This window comes from Rhineura floridana, chromosome 4 (genome assembly GCF_030035675.1).
Source record: "Rhineura floridana isolate rRhiFlo1 chromosome 4, rRhiFlo1.hap2, whole genome shotgun sequence".
Taxonomy (NCBI): domain Eukaryota; kingdom Metazoa; phylum Chordata; class Lepidosauria; order Squamata; family Rhineuridae; genus Rhineura; species Rhineura floridana.
In genome coordinates this window covers 180,443,469-180,452,139 of record NC_084483.1, presented here as the reverse complement: position 1 = coordinate 180,452,139, position 8,671 = coordinate 180,443,469, and positions in this window count along the sequence as shown.

Below are 8,671 nucleotides of genomic sequence, written 5' to 3'. Positions count from 1 at the left end.
TTGCCTGATTTGAATCTCTCACCATTCAGCTTTATTGTATGGCCCTGGGTACTAGTATTACGAGAGTATTATTAGTATGATCCAGTTATTTAGTATTATCAGCATTATCCACTTTTTCCATGCCATGCATAATTTTATTCACTTCCATCATGCCCTATCCCTGCCTTTGCTTTTTTCCTAAGCTAATGGCTATACTTGGCCCTGCATTTGATGCATTTTTCCTGAAAATGGAGATTTGACCAGTGCTGGATTTACCAAATAGGCTAAGGATGCCCTTGTCCAGGCTCTATGATTTTCATTATCCAGTACTGGGTGCAGTCTACTAATTTCCCCCTAAATCCAGCAGTTAACGTAACCATTTTCATTCGACTGGCTCGTGGTTTTCATAATATGATTTTGTTTCTGATGACACTGGCACTGAAGAAACAAAAAAGTTTATTAAGTGGTCTGCTGAAACACACACACCCCCCCCCGCAGTTTTCAAGTGGTCCATGGGAGGTGGGGAAAGTTTGAAAACTGCTGGTATGTGGGATACCAGTGTCACTCTGCCTCAAGCCAGGGCAGAGAACTAGTGAAGGACCCTGTTTGTTTAAGGGATGATAGAGAGCTGACGGTGATCAAAGGCTAGGGCAGGAGTACGCACAAGGAAAGGGTTGGTTGGACGATGTGTTCTTTTTAACAATGCCCTGTTTTGTTGTGTTAGGCAGCTTTCCACAAATTGTGAACCTGTCAGGCACATAGCTTCTTCCTTTTTCAGTTCCCTTTATGTCAGAAACCAGGGGAGCTGGAACCTTTGGAAGGCAATTTTCAAACCGTAGGCAGACAGACAGACACTTCCTCACATTCTTTGCGAGAGACAGCGTATAATATTGGAACAACTCTGTTGACAGAGGCATTAATTTTAGACCTATTATTCTTTCCCCTCGTGTGCATGTGGGGTTTTATATTTGTCATAAGGCACATCTTTGCTTCATAAGGACTCCTCTCTTCCTGTTTCTTGTTTCCTCACTTGAAATTGTGCTGAAACACAAATCCCTCCATAGTGACTTGGATCATTTTTTTTGGGGGGGGGGAAGCACAATCTGCTTCTCCCTCCTCATCACAGTTGTGCATATGGGAAGGGGGATGGTCATAAGGCTCAATAGCCTCACCCCTCCGTCCTGTCCTTGACTGCCCTCAGGTGCACATGTGCACTGAGATTTGTATATAAGCGCCTACATTCAGGTCCTGCTTGCAGGCTCTGTAGGCATCTGGTTGGCCACTATCAAAACAGGATGCTGAACTAGATGTGCCTTGGGCCTGATCCAGCAGGGCTTTTATTATTTTACATCCTGTTGCCCCTCTCCTATATCCTGTATATGCAATTATATATCCTGCTGTTCCTCTCCTAACAAGAGTCCTATTGGATCAGGCCAAAGACCCATCTAGTCCATCTAATCCTCTCTAAGATTTAGTTACTCATTCTCCAAAGAGGCAAAATCTGTAGGTCAAAGGTCAAGGGAAGAGAAGAATGGCTGGATGCACGTGCACGTGGTAGGTGCGCAAAGGGCTTCCATTGCAAATAGTGGTTGGGACACTTAGTTGTGCATGCGCCTGAGAGCTACTCAGGGAATCAAGGTAGAGGACTCCCAAAGTACTCTTGTGGGGGGCTCCAACAAATGTGAACTACCATAGAAATAGCCATTAAACATTCAATAGGACTTGGGTTCTATGATGCATGTTTAGAATTGCATCCCAAATGTATCTTTGAATTTTTCAAATGTAGGCAAGCATGGACTTCTCTTATTCACACACATTTGCTGCAAGTGTGTGGCCTCTGTAGCATGAAGGGAGCTCATTCCTTCCAAGGGCTGCAATCCAAGGGGCCAGCCCTTGAATACCTCTCTTTGAATAAACCTGTGATTTCCAGACTTCAGGCAGTCAGGTGTACTGCGCGAGAGAATCTGAAAACTTTCTTGGATGCACCACGTTAGAGGCATCTACCACTGCACGGCCGTCAGAGTAAGGAAACCAAGTGCAGCACAGATTTCCTGCAGTTAATATAGGAACAGTGACATCAAAATCAAAGATGGAAGAAAATGTGCACCATGATTCCCTGATGTAGTCTACACTGTAGCTGGCATGCATAGGAGAATCCCTGATGTGTCTTGATTACCCAGAAAGCACAATCCCATCCCTGAGTCTCAGCTGATGGGCAAAAGGGATATGCCCATCCATATACGCTGATATCAAGACTCAGTAGTGGCACTTGTACTAACCCTGTCATGTGTCTGAGAAATGAATGAGGGGGAAGGAAGAAAAAAGGAAGGAATATACGATGGGGGAGTGGGATTGTGCTCACTGGCCATGCTGCTGTTGCCAACATGTCCATGGGTCATACTCCCACCACAAATGTGGTCACGATCAGGCCATTGTGGCTCTATACTTTTTACTCGTCTTGCTAATGCCAAGTGCATGGCCACTGGCTAACCAGACCCAGACCTTTTAAGCTTCAGCAAGCTGGTAGCCTCATGTGCCTTCAGTCCATCATCTGGGGCCATGGGTCCATGGGATTGGCCACCGGGTACAATCTCGCTGCCCCTTCACACTGAATACATATTCACCGAATGCGTGAGGGAGTTCATAAGAACACATCTAATATTAACTCACGATCTGGAAGTTGAAAGGAGGATCCCTACCTGCTTTTCTGGGAGCAGATTGAGAATATCTGTATGTTTTTGAGTGTAAAATAAAGGGTACCTCCACTTAATCCAGGGAAAACAATCCCCCCCTGATATCATAAACACTGGGGACACAGCATACCTGGGGCTCTAGATCAGGGCATCTCTGTTTAAAATTTGTTATCTCTTGTTTGTTTGTTTTAAAAAGTGGTTCACGATACTGTTGGTTCACATCTGTCATGCTTTTGGCTTGTTGTTATAGGCCAAGCGTTGGTGCTTTCATGAGGTGAAAAGGACAATGAAAGAAAACTAGAAGTTAACAATTTCTGTCATCAGCCTATAGTTGGTACTGACCAGGTCCTAGACTTCTCCTCATACCACACTTGTGTATGATAAGCTTTTCCACATCCCCTTGTGTGCCTTAATGCTGCCACATGGGCTCCTGCTGGGAGGAAGGGGGGGATATAAATCAAATAATAAATTAATAAATACATATGTATCATGATTCAGAGAGTTGTTGTTGTTGGGTGTTTTTTTTTTTTTACTGCTGATAATGGTTTTAGTGAAGCCCCAAAGAACTTTATTTGCTAAACTTTTAACTCTCTGGAAAAGCGGTTGCCTACTTTGAACTTTTCAGCCTCTTGCTCTTAAAAAGTGTTGAAAGGAAAGACTTTAAATCAGAGCTTTTATTACAATTTTTAAAAATACAAATAGATGCCCTGGTTCTCAAGGTATCATCATCAAAGGGGCCAGAGAGTCTGGACTGTGTTATCTCTGAATTGGCCATTCACCATTAATCAGCTTATAAATCCCTCTGTATTAAGGAGGCTGTTTTACTGCTTAAACGGATGTTCACTCAGCATGCTGTTCGATAAACACAGAGCTGATGATAGCTCTGTTTGGCTTCAGCTGGAGCTGTGGTCATCAAACCAGGAGAATATGTGTGTCCTCCGCCCCCTGTCCTTGTTTGGTTTATTTTGTCCTGGTATATTTTGCAATGTACATTTTTGCTCCTGCATACAAATATGTTGCTGGATTTTTGTTTAAGCTGAATTTTCAGTACAAAAACCCTGATATCAATTAATGAGCTTATGGAGTTGGAATTGTGCTGATTCAAAGCTCCATTTCTCTTAGCACTCCAACACAGCAACACGGCAATAGCTCTGCTTTCTTTCTTCATGCCTTTTGCTTAATGTTGTGAAAGTAGGCTTAGAAAAGGATTGGGTCATCCGTTCCATTAGGCCATGCGTGGGGACAAGTGGGCATGGTTTGGGGGGAAATGGCCTCCCAGGCCAACTTAGAACCCCAGGCAGGTGAAGATTGTCCTGTGGGCTGGAGGCTTCCCGCCCCTGCATGAGGCAGAGTGAGGTGTCTGCCTCTGGGAGCTGGTTTTGGTTGTCATAATGGTTAGTTATTTAATTTATTATTATTGAATTCTTACTACCAGGGGGAGAAGAAGCAATTGTGGGATTTTCTGCCTCATCTGTGAAAATGAGTTGGCTAGTCCTCAGTACTAGGAACTTTGGACACTTCCACTTTGCTGCTGTTTTCAGGGGGGATTCAATCACATACCAGCAAATCCAGATCACACAATTATAGTTGACTAGGAGGTCTTGCACAAGAAACCTATTTCCCTAAAAGATCAGACTTTTTGCCATAAGGAAAATGCCAGGAAAATGAACTGAAAAGTGCGGAAGAACATTTGCTTTGATGCAATGTCATCTTACCTCCCCATAAACAAATCAGAATGAATGCTCATTAAATAACCAATGCCATCTAATTTCCCTGCAAACAAATCAGAATGAATGGTCAATAAACAGGTCCTCTGGAAGCACTCTGTGACTGGGGGGCAGGCGGGGGGGGCAGATTTGCTGATCTGCCTCACACAAAAAAATGCATTGGGATGACATCATCACCATCATTGTTATTGTTACTGCTGCTGTTATTATCCTACCCTTTACTGAAAGTTCTCAGGGCACATTGCAAAAATAGCACAACAAAAACAAGGTACACTATCATTAAAATAAAAATAAAAAAATTAAAACCACAGAACCAACCAATAACAAAATTCATAGAGCTGCAGCATAGAGCAGCCATGCACTGAATGAACACAAGCTGTATCATTTAAATAAAAAACATTACTCATTTTCACACTGCAATCATACTCACGTGAGAGCAATCTCCATTCAATTCAATGGGACTCACAAGCAAGTGTGCAAAGGATTGCAGCTTCAGAGATGCAGTGATGCTTTGGGAAGCAATCCTCGCTCTCAGCTGGCAGCCCCTGCTGCACCCAAAGCTCTGCTGCTCGTGCCAGCCAAAGCAGAGGTGGGGAGCGGCGCAGTGAAAATGTAGTTTTTTTTGCGGTGCCTGCTCCAGCCTGGCACAGCAAAGAGATCTGGATCAGGCCCATCATTGATAGCTGGGTCAACTTAGGATCCAGTGGATCCTTGCCTAGCTCAGCTCAGCTCAGCCCAGCCCCACTCCACAACACCCCACTTCTGGAGTTTATACTGGCTACTGCATTTAGGAGACCTCTATTCCCCTCACGGGTGAGAGCCAGTGTGGTGTAGTGGTTAGAGTGCCGGACTACGGACCTGGGAGGCCAGGGTTTGAATCCCCACACAACCATGAATGATGAAGCTCACTGGATGACTTTGGGCCAGTCACTGCCTCTCAGCCTCAGAGGAAGGCAATGGTAAACCACCTCTGAATACCATTTACCATGAAAACCCTATTCATAGAGTCGCCATAAGTCGGGATCGACTTGAAGGCAGTCCATTTCCATTTTTCATTCCCCTCACAGAGCTACAATTCCCAGAGTTCTCTGGGAAGAGGGACAGATTGTTCAACCACTCTGGGAACTGTAGCTGTGAGAGGGCAATGGGGGTCTGCTAATAACTCTCGTCTCAGTACCCTTAACAGACAACATCTCCCAGGATTATTTAGGGGAAGCCATGACTGTTTAAAGGGGTATGATACTGCTTGGAGCCATGATGGATTCACATGTAATGATAAGCCAGACTTTCTAATCCCTCCTGATTTATTGTGAATGAGCTGCATACTGGCGTACACTACACAATCCCTTCCACTCTGCTGCTCTCCTGGCATGAATGGTGAAAGCAGACCAGGGAGACTTGGCTTTTTGTTACTTCCAAACCAGGGATTGTGGTTCATTTCTTCCTAACAAGCCAGGATCAGCAAATCAACAACACATAAGGACTGATGGTTGGCTAACGACTGTGGCTTGTTAGGGAGAAGCAAACCAGGATCCCTGGTTCAGGCATAATGGGATACTCCAGCTCCTTAGTTTGCTCATCCAGCTCATTCTGTGGAGAACGCAAGAACCTGAGAAAAGCCCTGCTGAATCAGGCCAAAGGCCTTTCTAGTCCTGCATCCTGTTCTCACAGTGGCCAAGCAGATGCCTCTGGGAAGGTTGCAAGCAGAACCTGGGCACAAGAGCACTCTCTCCACCTGCGATTCCCAGCATACTGCCTCCAACAATAGATGTAGAACATAGCCATCATCTTTAGTTGCCATTGATAACCTTCTCCACATATTTGTCTAATCCTCTTTCGAAACCACCCAGATTGGTGGCCATCACCCCACTACAGGGGTGTTTGAGGAGTAAAGGGGAAGTGATCTGGTCACCCCAGTACTGTGCATGTTCATGGTATACCATGATAAACCAAGAAGACTGGCTTATTGTTACTTGCAAACGTGGCCCATGTGTCAAATACATGTCTCCAATGTATGCCTCTTACAGGTACAGAGCCAGGATTGGCTGTCGCCCTCAGTCAGGTGTATACTTCTCAGAAAAAGGGGCTTGCTGCGGTGTCCCAGTCTGTGAAGTGGCCCTCATTTGGATTTCCCCAACTTTAACCAATGTGCCCCCTTTGTTGGGCTTTTGCTTCTTTCCTATGGCATTGCTGTCCTTATATAGTGTTCCTCATGCACATGGAAGGTCTTCATTGTTTCAAGTGCTGTTGAACTGGCTGCAAGTGATACAGCCAACAAATGGCTGTGGGAAAAGAGTGCTCCCATTTCTAAACAGGAACAAGGTTGAACAACAGCCTTCCTGCTTGCTATTGTTAGCGAGGCCATTAGAAAGATGGAAAGCAAAGCACCAACTACACCAAAAAAATAAAATAAAAATGTGTTGCATGACTTGCTTCTTATTCATCCTCCGCCTTGCCAGTCAATACAGGAACTATTAAAACAGAGTCAGGTCTCTATTTAAAGTTAAATTTACAATGGATTGTAGTTAGCAAAGTCTTACCCAGGGTAGAGCCATTGAAAAGAATGAACCTAAATTAGTCATGTCTATTAACTTCAGTGGGTCTACTCTGAGTAGGACTAGCATTTTTTCTTATAACTTATAGGTGGTATTCAGTGTTAGTGCTAATCAGTGAAGGCTGCTCCAAAAGTGCAAAGGGAGCTGTGCTCCACTAACCTTGGCCTGCCCTCGCCTGCCTTCTTACTTACAACCAGCCCTGGGGGCAAGCACTACTTCTCAGCTTCCTCCACCTTAGTCTCAGTGTTGCCCTTGCAGAACTCGGCAGGGAGTAGGATGGGGACAAAAGTAGAATGAGTTGGCTCTGCCTGTCATTGGCTCTGGCTCCACCTATTGTTGGTTCACCTTCCCTTCCACCCTACCAGTCCCAATGGGCACCAGCCACAACTGCCTAAACACTAGGTTTGGACCATAGGATCATAGAGCTGGGTGTGTGTGTGTCTGGTAAGCCACCTAGTCCAACCCCCTGCTCAATGCAGCAAATCCAGAGCTAATGCTAGAGCATCCACAATACATCTGTCACCTGTAGGACTAACACATAGGTGAGTGAAAAGGCTTGTTCTCTGTTGGGTTTTGCTGTTGTTTAGACCCCCCCCCCAGTGAGGAAGACCCCAGTGAGGGAGAACCAAAATCAATCCTTCTGTGACTTAAACCCATCAGATCTAGTCATAAGAAGAAGAGCCCTCTGCTGGATAAGCCTACTGGCCTATCTAGACCAGCATCCTGATCGCACGGTGATCATCCAGATGCCTATGGAAAGCCTGCAAGCAGGACTTGAGTGCAATAGCACTCTCCCTAATTGTGCTCCCTATCGACAACTGGGAAGTCTTGGCCCATGAACGTCCCAAATGGAGGTTGGCTATTATCAAAGGTGCTGTGGACTTTGAAGAAGCATGAATACAGGGCGAACGGGACAAACGAGCTAAGCAGAAGGCACATCAAACAAATCCTCATCGCGACCATCTTCCATCTGGAAACCTATGTCCTCACTGTGGGAGGCTTTGTGGATCTAGAACTGGCCTCCACAGTCACTTACGGACCCACTGTTAAAGACCTTATCTTGGAAGACAATCTTACTCGGCCACGAGTGATCGCCAATGAATTAATGAACTTCCGACAGTGGAGGAGAACATAGCCATTGTGGCTAGCAGACTTGTATGTGTCTAATCCTCTTTTGAAGCCATCCAAGTTGGTGGCTGTCACTACTTGTAACAGTGAATTCCATAGTTTATGCACTATGTGAAAAGTTCTACTTTTTTGGTCTGTCCTGACACTTCCAATATTCAGCTTCATTGGATGTCCAAACTTCTCAGTGTGCCTTTTGCAAGCTTTGGTAAAGCAGGTAGCCACAAAGGGCAGGGATGTTCTCAGCAGTGGCTCTCACCAGAGACAAGCCTGGCACCTACTTTAATGTCATTTCAGTGCCAGACAAATATCTTTTTATTCTGATCTTTTTACTCCTGTTTTTATCTTTTGAATTTGCATTTTGGAATACTGTGTACAGTTCTGGTCACCTCACTTCAAAAAAGGTATTGTGGAGTTGGAAAAGGTTCAGAAAAGGGCAACCAAAATGATCAAAGGAATGGAGCACCTTCCCTATGAGGAAAGGTTGAAGCATTTGGAGCTTTTTAGATTAGAGAAAAGGTGAGTAAGAGGTAACATGATAGAAGTGCGTAACATTATGCATGGCATGGAGAATGGGGATTGCAAAAACTCT